Here is a 17,573-nt window from a genome sequence, read left to right as displayed (position 1 = left end):
ATTTTAAACTCACTGCATATAATCCTCTCAAACTTCTAATCAGAACATTAAAACAAGGCCAAAAATTGACTTAGCTATTCTTGCCTTCTGAACCTCTCTGATTAGCTTAAGGTTGATAGTTAGCTATTCATTAATGTGCTCAAGAAATTTTATTGCAAAATTAATCTCCACAGAGTAATTGTCCTGTGCTGGACAATTTTCCTGTCATCCAAACAAACCCCAGTCTTGGAAGAACTCAGGTTTCATGTATTTCTCCCCCCCCCCGCCCTTATCTCCTGGAACTCTTTGAGAATCTAATTACAAACACATTCTCTCTCTCTCTCTCTCTCTCTCTCTCTCTCTCTCTCTCTCTCACACACACACACACACAACACAATTTCTATCAGCATGAATATGCAGCAATGACTCCTACTACATATTAACACTACATATTAACAAATAAAAGAGCTATTATTGTACATGGATAGATATATTGAGGTATTGTTAGGGGAGGGACCAGGGAGAGGGAAGTGGAGAGAGAGAGAGAGACTAGGAACAAATGGAAATTGACATGTACCGTATCTTAAATCCTTTATATGTTATAAAAATCATCACTGTGTATCACTATCAAATTCTGTTCAGTAGCCACTTTTCACATTTTCCCTTTCATTATGTGATTCTGTCTGAACATTTCAATCCTGCTTTTCATTTATCTATCATCTCTCATCTGTTTTTTTTAAAAAATAACCTTTAAATTAAAGAGGGCTCAGGTCCATTAGGTCTGATATGCTTATAAATTACATCAATGATTCTGGTATGCTGAATCACTGGTAACCCTATTAGTTGGGATCTGTGATTTCATCTCCAGTCAAGCAATATCTTTTGAGAAACTCTAAGAGTTATCTAGATGTCAGTAAAAAGAGCAAAGTGAACAGGAAAGTCTTTTGTTTGTACTCCATTTGTATTACCATCCCATCTGAATGACCTGGAAAGAAATTTAACTATCCTGAGTGTCATCTTATAAAACTGTGAAATGGGAAAGCATAACTATTTCAAGGATTATTGTGGTAAAACAGATAACATATAAAGGTATTCCCCAATATGTTAAGACAATTCCTAATATAAAGTTTTATTTATAAAAGTAGAATAGAATGAAAATAAGCACATAGATAATGGGATCTCATTCGATAGTTGCTTTTTTAAAAAAATTTCTTTATTGATTAAGGTATTACATATGTGTCCTTATTCCCCCATTACCCCCCACCTACCATTCATGCCCCCACCCCCTTGTTGTCTGTGGCCATTGCATGCATATAAGTCTTTTGGTTGATCTCTCCCCCTTACCCCCACCCTCCCCTACCTTCCCTGAGGTTTGACGTTCTGAGTGATGGTTCTCTGTCTCTGGATCTATTTTTGTTCATCAGTTTATGTTGTTCATTATATTCCACAAATGAGTGAGATCATGTGATATTTATCTTTCTCTGCCTGGCTTATTTCACTTAGCATAATGCTCTCCAGTTCCATCCATGCTGTTGCAAATGGTAAGAACTTTCTTTTTTACTGCAGCATAGTATTCCATTGTGTAGATGTACCACAGTTTTTTAATCCACTCATTTGCTGATGGGCATTTAGGCTGTTTCCAAATCTTAGCTATGGTAAATTGTGCTGCTATGAACATAGGGTGCATATGTCCTTTCTAATTGGTGTTTCTAGTTTCTTGGGATATATTCCTAGAAGTGGGATCACTTAGTCAAATGGGAGTTCCATTTTTAGTTTTTTGAGGAAACTCCATACTGTTCTCCACAGTGGCTGCACCAGTCTGCATTCCCACCAGCAGTGCACGAGGGTTCCTTTTTCTCCGCATCCTCGCCAGCACTTGTCATTTGTTGACTTGTTGTTGTTTTTTCCATTACATTTTCTTTCCTTGGAAAATCACAGTGGCAACTGCATTTAATTAAAAAGTCAGTCTAGCCCTAGCCGGTTTGGATCAGTGGATAGAAACATGGACCTGTGGACTGAAGGGTCCCATATTCGATTCAGGTCAAGGGCAAGTGCCCAGGTTGCAAGCTTGATGGCCCCAGTAGGGGGCTTTCAGGAGGCAGCAATCAATGATTATCTCTCATCAGTGATGTTTCTCTCTCTCTCTCCCTCTTCCTTCCTCTCTGAAATCAATAAAAAAAATATATATTTTTAAAAAGTCAGTCTACCCCTAAAAAACAGAGGAGAGGCACCTTCCCTGACTTTAGCTTTAAGCCAAAAAAAAAATGATAATGCATCTTTTAGTACACTTCTAAGTAGTTAATAATTAAAGTTTTAATAATAACAATAAAATTATTGTTACTAATAAAAATTTATCATTAATTATGGTAGCAATAATGCTGTTTGGTACATGCTTTTTATGTCAAGTGCATTATTCAAAATATTTTATATTTATTATTTAATTCAATACTTATAAAACCTTTGTTTCATTGCTACTATTAGTAAGAATATCCATCTTTTAAATATAAGATAACTGGCCCTGCATAGCTCAACTGATTGGAGCATTGTCCCCATATGCCAATGTTTTAGGTTCAAGCCCCGGAAGGGCACATACAAGAATCAACCAATGGATAAATCTGTCTGTTTCAATTCATGAAAAAATGCCAAAACAGTAGCATTCTGTCATAAACCTGCTAAAGAGGAGACTGTAACCAAATACTAAAAATCATACTCACTGTCTATCAAGACATGCCCCCCCCCTTATATCTTATCATTGGAAGAATCAACCAAATTAAAATAAAAACATTTTCAATTATTCAGGTTTTCACTAGTACCTAAGCTTTTAAAAAGTTTATCTTATATCATGTAATTTAAATATGTATTTAAAAATAGTAAAGGCTTACTAGACATTCCTAAATACAAACATGTCTTCATATTAACATTGAAAGTCCAAAGTCTATTTGGTGCTTGAAAATATGATGCATTTCCCAAATACTGGATCTCTATCATAATCATTCAAGAAAACAAAACAAAATATCTTATTCCTAATACTGTAAAGGCTCAACACATAGTCTGTGACTGAATGAACATATAAATGAATGAATATCTGAACATTATGATTGCATGTAGAGAATCTATTAAACTTCTATAATCTCAGTGTTGGAAATATCCTGGAAAATCACACAAAATATTATTCTGTAGCTTGCACCACAACTACATGCACAAATAGGCTGTCAAACTCTTGTTAAAAGACTTGTAATATCACAGAATGATCTACTTCAGAAGTACCCATTCCGCACTTGTACAACTCAGCTACAGAACTGTTCCATGTACTGACATAAAATCCATCTCTTGGTACGTTGGTCCTGGTTCTATGTTACACTCCATCCAGTATCAGACCCAACGCTTTTCCACATGACATTTCAATATTTGATGATGTTCTGTAAAGATCATCCAGAGAGACTATGTAATTTTGTTGATAACATTTTCATATCTTTTAATTTTGGTCAAGAATAAATTATTTAGACTGTTTTTATTAAAATACCAAAATAATTTTTCTAAACCAGACAAATATGTCCTCAGGTACATAATAAGTGTCCATTACTCAGGTGATACATTTTCCTATCCTTAGCAGAAAAAAAGGAGCTGAAGTTCACATTCATATGACAAGTAAAATAGTACATGTTTACATTTTTGCTTCACTTTATATGGTTCTCACTGACCTGAGATTCTTATTCTTCACAATACAGCAGCCCTTACGGTTAGTGTTCCTTTCCTATGTTCCCCTTGGAAGAGGGACCAACATGAACAATGGGCCAGTTATTTTCAGGTAGGTGAACCCACTATTTGAAGCAACAGGTGCACTGTGATGAGCTGTGTTGAGCCTCCCAGATCCCACTCAAGACCAAGACTATCTCCAACTATCAGGAGTATTGACTACAGGAATATCATACAGCTAAGTCCCTCCCTGGGAACTGCCGTATCTCCTGTAAGGTTATGCACCCCATCCATACCTCTATCCCCTTGGGAGGTTATTCAGCATAACCAATGGTTGAATGTTGAATGAGTACAGAGTCTTGGTTCCCTTTACTCAGTGGGGACAATTGTGAAGGGCAATAACAGCTCTAGAGGATCACAGGATCAGTCGAAATCTCTCTTGCAGCTTCACAGGATCAGTCGAAATCTCTCTTGCAGCTTCATCAGATTTCAACTTCGCTCTCTGCCCAATCCTCCCTCCCCTACCCCTTACTAAAGTATTTTCCTATTAACCGTCCATATGCAAGATGCAGGGACAAAATCTGCTTTTAATTATAACTTCTCAGCTCATAATGTGTAGAATCATGTGTTCTGTACTCATCTGTTATATTCTACAGAAACTATGTGTGTTTTTTTCAGATTACAAATATATATGAAGTTGTATTATAAAACCACTTTGATGACATTTTCTAAAAATGACTTAAGAACTTTTTATAGTCCCTGTTTAATTAACATTGATAACATACTTTATAGAAAGGATTACTTGGGGAGGAATAAAAACAATTTATTCAACAGCTATAAAGAGTGCATTTAATGCCAAGACATTGAAATAAAATCCCTTTAATATTAAGTCTATAGTATTAAAACATCATATATTACAATTAAATCAGCAGTTGAATGATTGGCTCCCCCCCTTCCCCCCAATATTCATTTGGGTAATCTGGTAAAAGGTGAGCCAAGAAAGGACAATCTTAACAATTAAAGTAAAAGTATGCAGTTTAGATTCACAGTAGGTTCAGATTCAGAGTACAAGTAACATCAAATAAAAATATTAATATTCTTACTGTCTTATTTTAGGTTTCCTTTTAACTTGACTTTTTGCTAGGTAAGATCTACCTTCTCAAGATAATGGCCCACTGTCCATCACTCACCTATCATGTTGGAGGGTGGACTTATCTAAACTGACAGTTTCCATGAATAACAATCATGCATCCAAAGATGTCTTGAGAAAAGGGCATTTTATTGATGTAAAAGAGACAAGAGCTTTTTACCATTTCCCCTTGCCTTGCCCTCATGCAAGACAGAGCATAGATGAGATTATGTTCACCTTCCTCACTGTTCAGAGGATATCAGATTAGATCAGAGATCCATTAGTCCTTAGGTGAATATTTTGGAGATAGATTTTACTATTTCACCAAAAAATTCCAAATAGTAACTAAACAATAAAAAAGATGTACCTGTGCATAGCAACAATTTATTATTATAATTATTATTACATATTGATTATATCTTCAGCCTCAGATTCCCTAAAATAGCTATAGATTAATTTCAAAATACTTTGTATAAAGATAAAGGCCTATACAATCTACTCCATTCCCCAAGTCTCTAAATGTCAATCAAGAGTCCTACATATGATGTCAGAGAATAAGTGATCATCTTAATCAAATAGCTAAAGATGCCTATTTATTTTAACTAAAATACTAATTCTTTCAATCTTTGCATATAATTCTTAAGCTTCTACTATATATAAGCCAATATTTAAGGCAGTGTTGATAAAGCTGTAAACAAACCAAAGTTTTTTGTTGAGGTGGATCTTATATTCTAGTGTGGGAAGAGAGAAAATAAATAAAACACTATATAGTAAGTTACACAATATAAAAGAAAGTGCCTAGTATAGTAGAGAAAAAAATACAGCTGGTATTAGAATACTAGAGGCTTTACATTCAGAAATGGCTAGGAAAGGCCTCACTGAGAAGACAAATAGGAAGTCTTAGTTAGATTAGGAGTGATAACTAGGAATATATGTAGGAAAAGCATTTCAAGCCAAGGGAACAGAAAGGTCAAATAATTTGAAGTGGGTTAACACCTGATATGTTATCTAGGAATAATATTGTAATTACTCTTATTTTAGATGAACTATTTCTTCCTTCTCCCACAAATAAGTACTTAATTATTTTCAATTAAATACAAACTGTAGTAGGAAGTCGAGTAATTGAAAAGTGTTTTCATTGGTGCAAAAAGCCATTTGTCTATACAAATATATTTGTATACATTTATATGTGCACAGACACATTTACATATATGTATTATTTACTTTATTCATGTATATCTGTATATGTAAATACCTGCTCTTTTATATATGGTAGTGGGAAATATTATATGAAATATGTTTTTCTTGATTATTTTTTCAATGTGGAGGAGAGCAGAGATTTCTGTAGGCATGGCAAAAATATGACAATGATGATAACAGCATACATTTTTAATAAAGCTTGCTATGTGTCAGGCATTCCTCTAAATTGTTTGCACATATTTACATATTTAATTTTTATAACTACCTTATTATTCTCATTTTGACATTAGGAAACTAAGTCATAAGAATATTAATTATAATGTTCTTTATATTCCACAAATGAGTGAGATTATGTGATATTTATCTTTCTCTGACTGGCTTATTTTGCTTAGCATAATGCTCTCCAGTTTCATCCATGCTGTTGCAAATGGTAAGAATTCCTTCGTTTTTACAGCAGTGTAGTATTCCATTGTGAAGATGTACCAAGTTTTCTAATCCACTCATCTGCTGATGGGCAGGCTGATTCCAAATCTGAGCTATTGTAAATTGTGCTACTATGAACATAGGGGTGCATATATCCTTTCTGATTGGTGTTTCTGTTTTTTGGGGGGTATATTCCTAGAAGTGGTATTACTGGGAACATTATAAACTAGTGAACAAAAATAGATACAGAGGCAAAGAAGCATCAAACAGACTGTCAAAATACAGCGGGAAGGAAGGGGAGGGTTGGGGAGTGTAAGTGATCAACTGAAGAACTTGTATGCATGCATATAAGCATAACCAATGGACACAAGACACTGGGGGGGGCGGTGAGGGCATGTGCCGGAGGGAGGGGAGGCCGGGGGGAGGTCAATGGGGGAAAAAGAAGACATATGTACTACTATTTGTAATACTTTAAACAATAAAATAAAATAAAATAAAAAGAATGTTAATTAACTTCTACTACAGACTATAAGAAGTTATACATATCCCGCAATTTAGACAACTGGGAAAATAGTGAATGTTATAAACTATCCATTTCCTGAGTGGTATGCATCATTTTTTCAAAATATAAACTACTTTGCCTAAGTAGACATATCTATACATGTTCCTTTTGAGATTATTGAGAGGACAGGCTCTGCTCTGTTAGAACTGTTCTTAAGTTCACTCTATGTGCTGCTGCAAGTTCCCATTCCTACTCCTGTTGCAGACATCGCTAATCAATTACTCTTGCCAGGTGACCCGGGAAACTACTCTCACAATCATTTTCCACACAGCACTCCAGGTAAGCCAGCCTGCAGACTGGAGATGCTAGTTACTATGGAACCTATCTGCCATTCTGCAAGTAGGCAATATTGAGCCATCTAAAAGCATCAAAGATGGAATTGACACATACAGTGGTATATTTTGGAGAACTCCTAGGAAGGCATATGGACTAAAGCTTGCCTTGTGAAAACTGAAAATAAGGATATCGATCAAGAGGCTATTGAATAATTAAATTATGAGATGATGAGATACTTATGTTAGTAGTGAGAATGAAAAAGAGGGTCCAAAGAAAGAACAGGTTATAAAGGAGAAGTGGAGATTTGGTAAAAAACTGTGTATTATGGAGAGACAAGCGTTGATAAAAATTGAACCTGCCTTATCCATTTAGCTTACCCTCAGCTTTGGACCTACGGTATACAGGTTACACATGACAGTTCAATCAATTTCAATCCAGAGGAAACTGTTAGTAATGTAGTAGAGGAACAGATTAAACATACAAAAAATCATCTATATACTACAATTTCCACTCAGAGTAGGAAAATTAAATGCCTACTTTCTAATTAGAAAACTCTTTTGCATTTTATTTTTTAGAGCATGGCATGATAAAAAGTAGTTTTCAGAGAGAGAGTGATGCAGTATCAGCACCACAAAGAAACACATCCAAACATTTCTTTATTTCTTTAAATAACATTAAATCAATACTCTCAACTAATAATTTTGTATAATGGAATTATATGTAAGTTTTATATTCAACTGTTAATACCCTTGATCCATTCTTGTTTTCAGCACACACACAAGCTGTTAGGCATATATTAAGAAAAAAAGGGAGGAAACAAAGTCATACCTATCTATATTTTTTTAAATATATTTTATTGATTTTTTACAGAGAGGAAGGGAGAGGGATAGAGAGTTAGAAACATCAATGAGAGAGAAACATTGATCAGCTGCCTCCTGCACACCCCCTACTGGGGATGTGCCCACAACCAAGGTACATGCCCTTTCTTTTTAATTTTTTAAAAAATTTTTTAAATAAATCTTTATTGTTCAGATTATGACAGGTGTTCCTCTTTTTGTTCCCCCATAGCGCCCCTCCACCTGATTCCACACCCCACCCCATGCCCTTACCCTCCGCCACTGTCTTCATCCATAGGTGTAAGATTTTTGTCCAATCTCTTCCCGCACCCCTCACACCCCCTTGCCCCTGAGAATTATCAGTCCACTCCCTTTCTATGTCCCTGATTCTATTATATTCATCAGTCCATTCTGTTCATCAGATTTTTTATTCACTTGATTTTTAGATTCACTTGTTGGTAGGTATTTGTTGTCATTTTGTTGTTCATAATTTTTTACCTTTACCTTTTTCTTTTTCCTCTTCTTAAAGAATACCCTTCAGCATTTCATATAATCCTGGTTTGGTGGTGATGAATTCCTTTAGCTTTTTCTTATCTGTGAAGCTCTTTATCTGACCTTCAATCTGAATGATAGCTTTGCTGGGTAGAGTAATCTTAGTTGTAGGTTCTTGCTATTCATCACTTTGAATATTTCTTGCCACTTCCATCTGGCCTGCATAGTTTCTGTTGAGAAATCAGCTGACAGTTGTATGGGTACTCCCTTATAGGAAACTAACTGTTTTTCTCTTGCTGCTTTCAAGATTCTCTCTCTCTCTTTTGCCCTTGGCATTTTAATTATGATGTGTCTTGGTGTGGTCCTCTTTGGATTCCTCTTGTTTGGGGTTCTCTGAGCTGGCTGGACTTGTAAGTCTATTTCTTTCACCAGGTAGGGAAAGTTTTCTGTCATTATTTCTTCTACTAAGTTTTCAATATTTTGCTCTCTCTCTTCTTCTGGCACCCCAATAATTCAGATGTTGGTACGCTTAAAGTTGTCCCAGAGGCTCCTTACACTATCTTCAAATTTTTGGATTCTTTTTTCTTTTTGTTTTTCTGGTTGGGTGTTTTTTGTTTCCTCATATTTCAGATCTTTGGTTTGATTTTTGGGGTCCTTTGATCTACAGTTGAGTTTCTGTATATTCTTTATTTCAGACATTGTATGCTTAATTTCTGACTGGTCCTTTTCTATACTTTTGGCATTTTCATTAAGGTCCTTGAAGGTCTCACTAAGCTCCTCAGAGGTCTCATCAAGTTTCTCGGTGGTTTTTAGAAGATTCTTGAGTATCTTATAAATGTGGTTTTGAACTCTATGTCCAGTAGTTTGTTTTCCTCCATTTCTTTCATTCGTGACATGTTTCTTTGTCTCCACATTTTGCTGCTTCCTGTGTTGATGTAGTGGTTTTCTGTGGTAGGTGACCAGTGGTTCAGCCTATCACCTGAGGTGGACACTCTTGGTGCACCCCTTTGTGGGCTGAGTGCAAAGTCTTGGTGTAGTTAAGCCTTGATTGGTGTTGGTGCACTGGGAGGAATTGACTGCCAGGCCAATTGGCTGTGAGGACCCACTGTGTCTATAATGGAAGAACTGCTGTGCTGGAGACATGGTTATGGGGCAGGACTTGCTTCAGTGGGGCTTTGGTGTCACTGAGTCTGCCTCTTGAATGTGTCACTTATGGATGTGAGTAGTTGAAATCTGGTGTCTTCTCACACTGACCACTAGATACACTGGCTTCTGGATCTCCAATGGGGTGCAGGTCAGCTATTGTCTGAGGCCACCCAGCAGGAGCTACAGTGAGAACTACAGTTTTCTCCTCTTTGCTTGGGGTTTGGAGGTTTTGGAGCTGTCTGACCAGAGCTGCAGTTTGTTAAGTTAAGCTGCGATAGGCCAGGCCATTTATATGCAAAAGCCGCTGCGTGGAGCTTGCGTGGGTTTATAGATTATGCAGGGTGGGAACTAGGCTAGAGCGTGGCAAACAGCGATGGCTGCCAGTCAGCCATCTCTGCATCTCCGCGTTTCCAAGTCCCCACGTCCCACGCCTCAGCGCAGTAAACAATGATTGCTGTGAGCACCTCTGCAAGAAAGCCACCCTCACTTTCCCACCCGATGGCAGACAGTCCAGCTTCTCCCCATAGGAATTTGGGACCCCAGCATCTCCCCAGAGACTGGAGTTCAGAGTAATCAGGAGCCTGTCTCCCTTCGGGTTGAAAAAAGCAGTGGTCCCAGTCGCCCACCGCCAGCCCGATACGCGCGCCTCCGTACCTCAGCTTTTCAGCGCTTGTGCACCCCTCAATGCTCTTTTCTCTTTCCTTCTATTTGTAGTACTTCCACTTAGCCAGCTTTCCCGTGGTTCTGGGTGATAGACGTTTTGTCTTTTAGTTGTAGTTTTGAAATTGTTGTGTGAGGCAGCAGTTTAGGTGTTTACCTGTGCCACCATCTTGGTTCGGATCCAAGGTACATGCCCTTGACTGGAATCGAACCTGGGACCCTTCAGTCTGCAGGCCAACGCTCTAGCCACTGAGCCAAACTGGTTAGGGCCCTATCCATATTTTTATATTTCCAGGAACAACTCAGGGAGATAAATGTGGAATGAAAATTTAATAAAATCAGTTGAACTTGAATCGAATACGTTAAGTGGTAAACTCACTGGCACCTCTTTTTCTGATCCTCAAATTTGAAAGTCTGTGCTGCTTCAGAATTTAAAGGGCAGTCTAAATTTTGTGGTTTGAAAAGTATATGTTGAATTTTTGCTTCATTTTTTAAAATATGAATTATTCATACTTATAAAATATAAATAATATAACCATATAAGCACCTTTCTTGCCACTAAGATAGTGAGTTATCAATATTGTTAATGCCCACTACCTTATAGGCTATTCCCGAAGTTGCTGGGCATAATGGAGGATTATAAAGACATTTTTTGAGATTGGCACTGCCCATGCAAAATTAAGACACATGTTTGCTGTAACTCCAATTATAAAAACATTTACAATTCTTCTCTTGTCACTTAATCCATTGCTATTATGCAAATTTCCAATGCTGAATGACTTATTAACTGCAGCTATATGGAAACAATATTCACATTGATTATAAATACTATACATGTAAACAATGCATCTTATTTATTTAGCTAACATGTCTTGCACAATGTTGAATGTTTGAAGGTGATGATGCCAATGATGATAATGTTGGTGATCATTGCTTGATTTGATGAATAATTAAGTTTTGCTTCTCATTTAAATCCAACAATATTTACTGAATCTTTTTGAGTCAGATACTGGTAGATGCAGAAAAATATAAATCATAATAAAAATAGCATCAATGATATCAATCTGCATTTATTTTAACTATGCATGCCACTGTGCTAGGCACTATACAAAGATTTCATATTCATTAGCTCAGTTAATTTTAGTCAAAACCCTGTTTACAGATGAAACAGATGTCATACATTTTGCTCAAAATCACAGAGAATAACACAAGACCCAGGTCTCTAACACCAGGTAAGCAGCCACATAAATAGGCCCCCATTCTTTTTTTATAGGAAGTCTCAGGAGAATATATGAAAAATTATAAGCTAGGCAAATAATTAGTAGCAGCACGCATATATTTTCTGGGTGAAACACTGACTTTCAGATGGAAGTTGACTTAACCTTATGCATGCATTTGCCCATATTATAGCATTTAAGAAAAATGTAAACATTTCTTTCCAGGTGTTGAGAAGACACTAAACAGTTTTGAGTGTCAGGATTCTATGATCAGGTTTATAGTTTATAGAGGGCCCATTGGGGCAACCTTGTGATGCATTTATAGGTGGACAGTAAAGAATACATGTAAATTATGGAATGGAGAAGCTGGAAAGAAAGTGGAGGAAGGTCAGAACTAAGTTAGGACTGAAGCAAGAGGAACTGAGGGGGCAGATATGAGAAATATCTGGAATGTAGAATGGATGAGGATAAGTGACCAGTTAAAAATGTGGTAGATTAAGAAGAGAGAACAGGCAAGAATTGCATAATTAAGTACATTTTTGTATTCTTAACTGAAGAAGGACTTATAGCAGAAGCAGGTTTGTGGAGGGAAAGCCATTCAGATTTTTGAACACAATATAATGAAATACTTTACTCCCAATTTTGGCTCTTAAAATATTGGTCAAGATTTAACTTGTTCTGAACATTATTTTATTATTATTGTCAAACACCTCAAGTCATAAGAATGTTAATTAACATTATAATACTTAATATCTCATAAAATGTGTTTACAAATAACTGCCATTTTTCTTTTGAGTTTTCTATTATATACAATACTATTTTTTTGCATTGCCTGCATACAGAGAACTGATGAACTATCTCTATGTGATGTCAGAATTTTTTTAAAAAAGTGTAAAATCTAAAATTGAGTAATTTCCTATTTTTCTAATCTGTTAGAACCCAATATTTGAATAATCTGAAATATCTTAATGACTGAATTACCTACTTTTTTAACTTAAAAGTACCTAAGTACATATGAACAACTATTCAATATAGATGATGCTAACCAAAATAGTACATTTTCAACCAACAGAAGCCTCCAGAAAAGACTGAAGGCAGGAGCCCGCTGGGGCTGGGGCTGCCTTCAGATCTGGGGCCATCACACTCTGAACTATAGTTTTCCAGAGCTCTCCCAGGCAGCATCAAGGCAGCTCTGATGGAGTCTCCAGGAGATTGTTATGCACTCAGTGGGCAGCAGAACAAAAGCCCCGGAGGCTGAGTCATTTGCCCAAGCACTATAGTTTGGGAAAGTAGGTTGACTTTAATGCTACTTCCATACAAGCACACAGAAAATATAACCATCTGAAAAATAGTTCTTTTCCTTCATCTCTACAGTAACTGCTCTTCACCTGCCTGTTTTAAAGCCCGGATAAACTGCTGCCCAAACCATCTACTGTAAAGCCTCCCAGGCTGCCACTGCAAGACAGAGCCCTACAAAGGCAGCCTAGCCCCACCAGCATGGCTCAGTGGTTGAGTGTTGACCTATGAACCAGGAGGTCATGGTTCGATTCCAGGTCAGGCACATGCCCAGGTTGCGGGCTCGATCCCCAGTGCGGGGCATGCAGGAGGCAGCTGATCAATGATTCTGTCTCATCATTGATATTTCTCTCTTCTCTCTCTCTCTCTCTCTCCCCCCCCCCTCCCCCTTCCTCTCTGAAATCAATAAAAATACATAAAAGAGAAAAATAGTACATTTTCAACTGTCATAATAAGTCACTATGAATTAATGAGTTGGAATCAAAGGGTACAAACTTTTAGTGATAAAATGAGTAAGTTCTGAAGTTCTAATTCACACACACACACACACACACACACACAATGGTAATGATGCAAAATGATAGGTATGTTAACTAGATTGATTGTGGTCATATTTTCACAATGTATACATATACCAAAATATCGCATTGTAAACCATATATGTATTTAAAGCTACTTCAATACAAGCAATACAGAAAATTTAACCATCTGAAAAATAGTGGAGATACAAGAAATCATTTATATTGAGCAGATTCCTTAAAAAGATTTTTTTTTTCTTTAAGAAGTGAAATTTGTAAAATCAGGAATTCATGTATTTTCATCTTTAATCTTTACTATTTAACTGCTGATTATAATATAACAAATAGGTAAATTTAAGAATCCTCAATTTAGTTAATAGTAAATTTTTATCTCATTGTCAACATAGAATACTAACTTTGTTAATCTTGCAGATATAGTCAGAAAGTTATTTCTTTTTATATAACTTGCATTAAAAAATAAAGATGCTTTAAATAGTTTACTATTAATAATATTTTGGGTTCAATGGCTTTAAACTTCACTGTCACTTAGGAGGTATATGTCAGAAATGTTTTCCGGGTTTTTTTGTGTCTTTTTTTTTTTTTTTTTTTTTTTTTTGGAGAGTATAAACTACCTAAGTGCAGAATAATTCTTTGAAAATTAAATAATGCTTTTTTTAAAAAAAAACAGAGGTGAGTTCATAGAAATGTGTTTTTCAAACAGCTTTTTTAAAATCCAATTTAAAAATGAAGTGGTAGCTCTGTATCATTCTACCAATCCATCTTCTTTTTCTCCTATGTTTACTTTTGAAATATACGTTTAAAGACTAACTTCCAAATAGCATGACTTTTTAAAGCCATACATGCTTGTACTTACCTGCCTATTATATTGTTATAAATATTGCACTACATATATAGTAGGGAGAGAAAAATTATAAACTAGGCTCTTCTTTCTGATTCAATTCATATTATGTAAGACATCAATTCTAAAGCTTGCAGTTACTTGTCTCAGCTCCATGGTGGAGCCAAAAGCATGATCTTCACATTTTCCCTTGAACTGAAAGTAGCATGTATATAAATCTTGAGAACTTGCACTTAATTATAATACTTAATATCTCATAAAATGTGTTTACAAATAATGCATTTCTCCTGCAAATCTGTTATTTATAGAGTGACAATTTAAAGCGTCACAATTTGAGTCACCATTTGGGTACTTTATTAATGCCATCAGCAATATTACAATGATGCTGCAAAGTACACATTTTGAAAAAGAGGAAATAAAATAATAAAGTACTTATGGAAAATATTTTCATAAATGTTTAGGTTGCATTCTTTGTAAAAAAAAAATAAAGAGAAAAGCACAGCTTGTTACAAACATTTTCAAGACAGGTTGGAAAACATGTACAAAAGAGATTTCTAAAGAAAGGACTCATAATTTAGTATATTGTTTAAAGAGTTGCTAGGCATCTCCAAAGCTGAATCTGGCATTCCCTGATTAATAATACTTTGCATTTAAATGGGACCTTTCACATTGAAAGTGCCTTTCAAGTATAAACTAATTAAGTCTCAAAATACTACCAGGAGGCCAATCAACCTTCTTTTCAGGAATGGAGGTACAGGCTGGATGGTTAAACAGCAATTTTTTTTTCCCACCAGTCAGGGAATTTTACATAAATATAGAATATATAATTGAGAACTACTTGATGGTTGTTGTTTTTTTCTGTAAATCCTCACCAGAGGATATCTTTCCCATTGCTTTTCTGATAGAGTGGAAGAGATGTGGAGGAGGCGGGGGGGGGGGGGGAGGGGGGGAGAGTGAGGAGGAGGGGGAGAAGGAGAGGAAGAGGGAGAGGAAGAGAGAGTGGGAGAGGAGGAGGGGGAGGGGGAGGGGAGAAGGGGAGGGAGACGGGAAGGGAGAGAAAGAAACATCTCACTTGAGAGAGATACATCTACTGGTTTCCTCCAGCACTGCCCTGACCTAGGGCAGGGAGTGAACCCACCACCCAGGTAAGAGCCCTTGACCACAAATGGAACCTAAGACCCTCCTCTAACCACTGAACACCACCAGCCAGGGCAACTTGATAGTATTTTTAAAAATCAAACCTTTGCAGTGTTTCAAAATAAGGAAGAAATAACAAGTAATCTTGCTATGATTTTTTCATGTTTTGGGATGCATTCCTCCCTATGATATTGGATACTTTAACAAAAAGAGATAATTCTGAGTCCATTTCAATGTCTACCACCATGATTTGTTCAATAACCTAACTGTGTAGATTTATACCTTAGGTCTATGGATAAGACATGATGTAAATTTGTAAGACAATTTTCTGTATAAAATATTCATGAGATAGTTGAAAATCAAATAATTATAACTTTATTATCAAATAATGTTTCAAAAAAAAACAAAACAACAAGATATCATGCGATTGCCACAGTACAACTGTGGGTGAAAATATATAGAGAGCAGGAAAAGTACTGTAGTGTTGTAGTACTCTGATCTGGTTGAACTCTTGACCATATCATAAGGCTAGCCCTTTGTGGATTTTGTTGCTTGTTTGTTTTTAAATATACTTTTAGTGATTTCAGAGAGGAAGGATGGGGGAGAGAGACATAGAAACATCAATGATGAGAATCATTGATCTGATTAGCTGCCTCCTTCATGTCCCCTACTGAGATCAAGCTCACAACCCAGGCATGTGCCTTGACCAGAATAGAACTGTAAACTCCTGGTTCATAGGTCAATGTTCAACCACTGAGCCACACCAATCAGACAAGGCTAGACACTTGTAAACAAGTTGTGAGCTTTTCCCCTGAAGAAGGCAGAGTTTTGAGTTTTGGCATATGTTATATTGAGCATCAGTGATCCTTAGAGAAGGTAAATTTTCAGAGAGAAAAATAGAGTCTGGAAAGAAAAGAAAGACCCTGCTTCTCTAAGCATCCATTTCTTACATACAGATGCCAGAGACAAGGCTGAGTTGGCTCTGACAGGGACAGTGCACAAAACCTGGAGAGAGGTCAGGAGGTAGGGTGGAAAGGGGACTCTGATTACCAAGGCTTCATATGCTCTGTGTGTGTGACTCTGGCAAGTGCCTGGCTTGTCATGTCATTTTTATGATGATACTAGAGGCCTGTTGCATGAAGATTCATGGAATAGGCCTTCCTTCCCCTGGCTGCTGGCACAGGTTTTCCTCCAGCACCCAGGACCCAAGCCTTCGCTCTGGATGCTGCCTTCTATCTTCACTCCAGCCGGAGCCTTCAGTCTTTGCTTTGGCCAGAGTGCCTCTCCTGTAGCTCCCTCCGCCCCCCGCCCTCCTTCTCATAGCAGGCGTCCCACCCCGCCTGGCTGCTCCATGCCTGCATGCATGCTGCCCAGAGTCTGGAGCAGCTGGGGGGTGAGGCCACCTCAATATTTGTTGGGTTAATTTGCATACTCGCTTCTGATTGGCTGGTGGGTGTCACAGAGTGACAGTCAATTTGCATATTTCTCTTTTATAAGTGTAGATGAGATGGTGCCATCACTTGTAACTACATTGTAGATACAATGTAGTTCTTGAGACAGCACAGAAATTCATTATATTACACAAACTATGGACATAGGACAATATTGTGATTACTTAATTTAGAGAGAATTAAGAAATAAAACTGTCTCCATTCAAGTTATTAGTTGTGTGGGAATTAAAGGAATATAGATAATAATAAAGATTACTTAATCAGCCAATAATATCTTTGTCATGAAAGAACTAAGTGTGCACAGAAATAAGCTTTCCAACATCCACTGCATGGTGCAATGTATTGGTCATGAGTATTACTTTGGGAAGCATAGGCATGTGAAGCTAAAAGATTTTCCAATTTTAAAGATATTTACTTCTGTCAAAATTACTTATGGCACAATCTAATTTTTAGACCAAAGACTAAATAATATATGCAGCCATATATAAAGTTCATACTTAGTGATCTGAATGAATAAAGTGACTCATAATCATAAAGTTTGCTGCATGTGAATTCACATCAGAGTTTGTGACATATAAGTTTTCTTCACTTAGAGCGCATTAAAGTCAATAAAGCAAAGAAAAATTGATTATTACTTTTCCTATGTTTTCTATTCTCTTATGTTTACAATCATTATAGGAAAAGATGTGCAAAGCT

Source organism: Plecotus auritus, assembly GCF_963455305.1.
Source record: "Plecotus auritus genome assembly, chromosome: 6".
NCBI lineage: Eukaryota > Metazoa > Chordata > Mammalia > Chiroptera > Vespertilionidae > Plecotus > Plecotus auritus.
Note: the sequence above shows the minus strand (reverse complement) of the source record.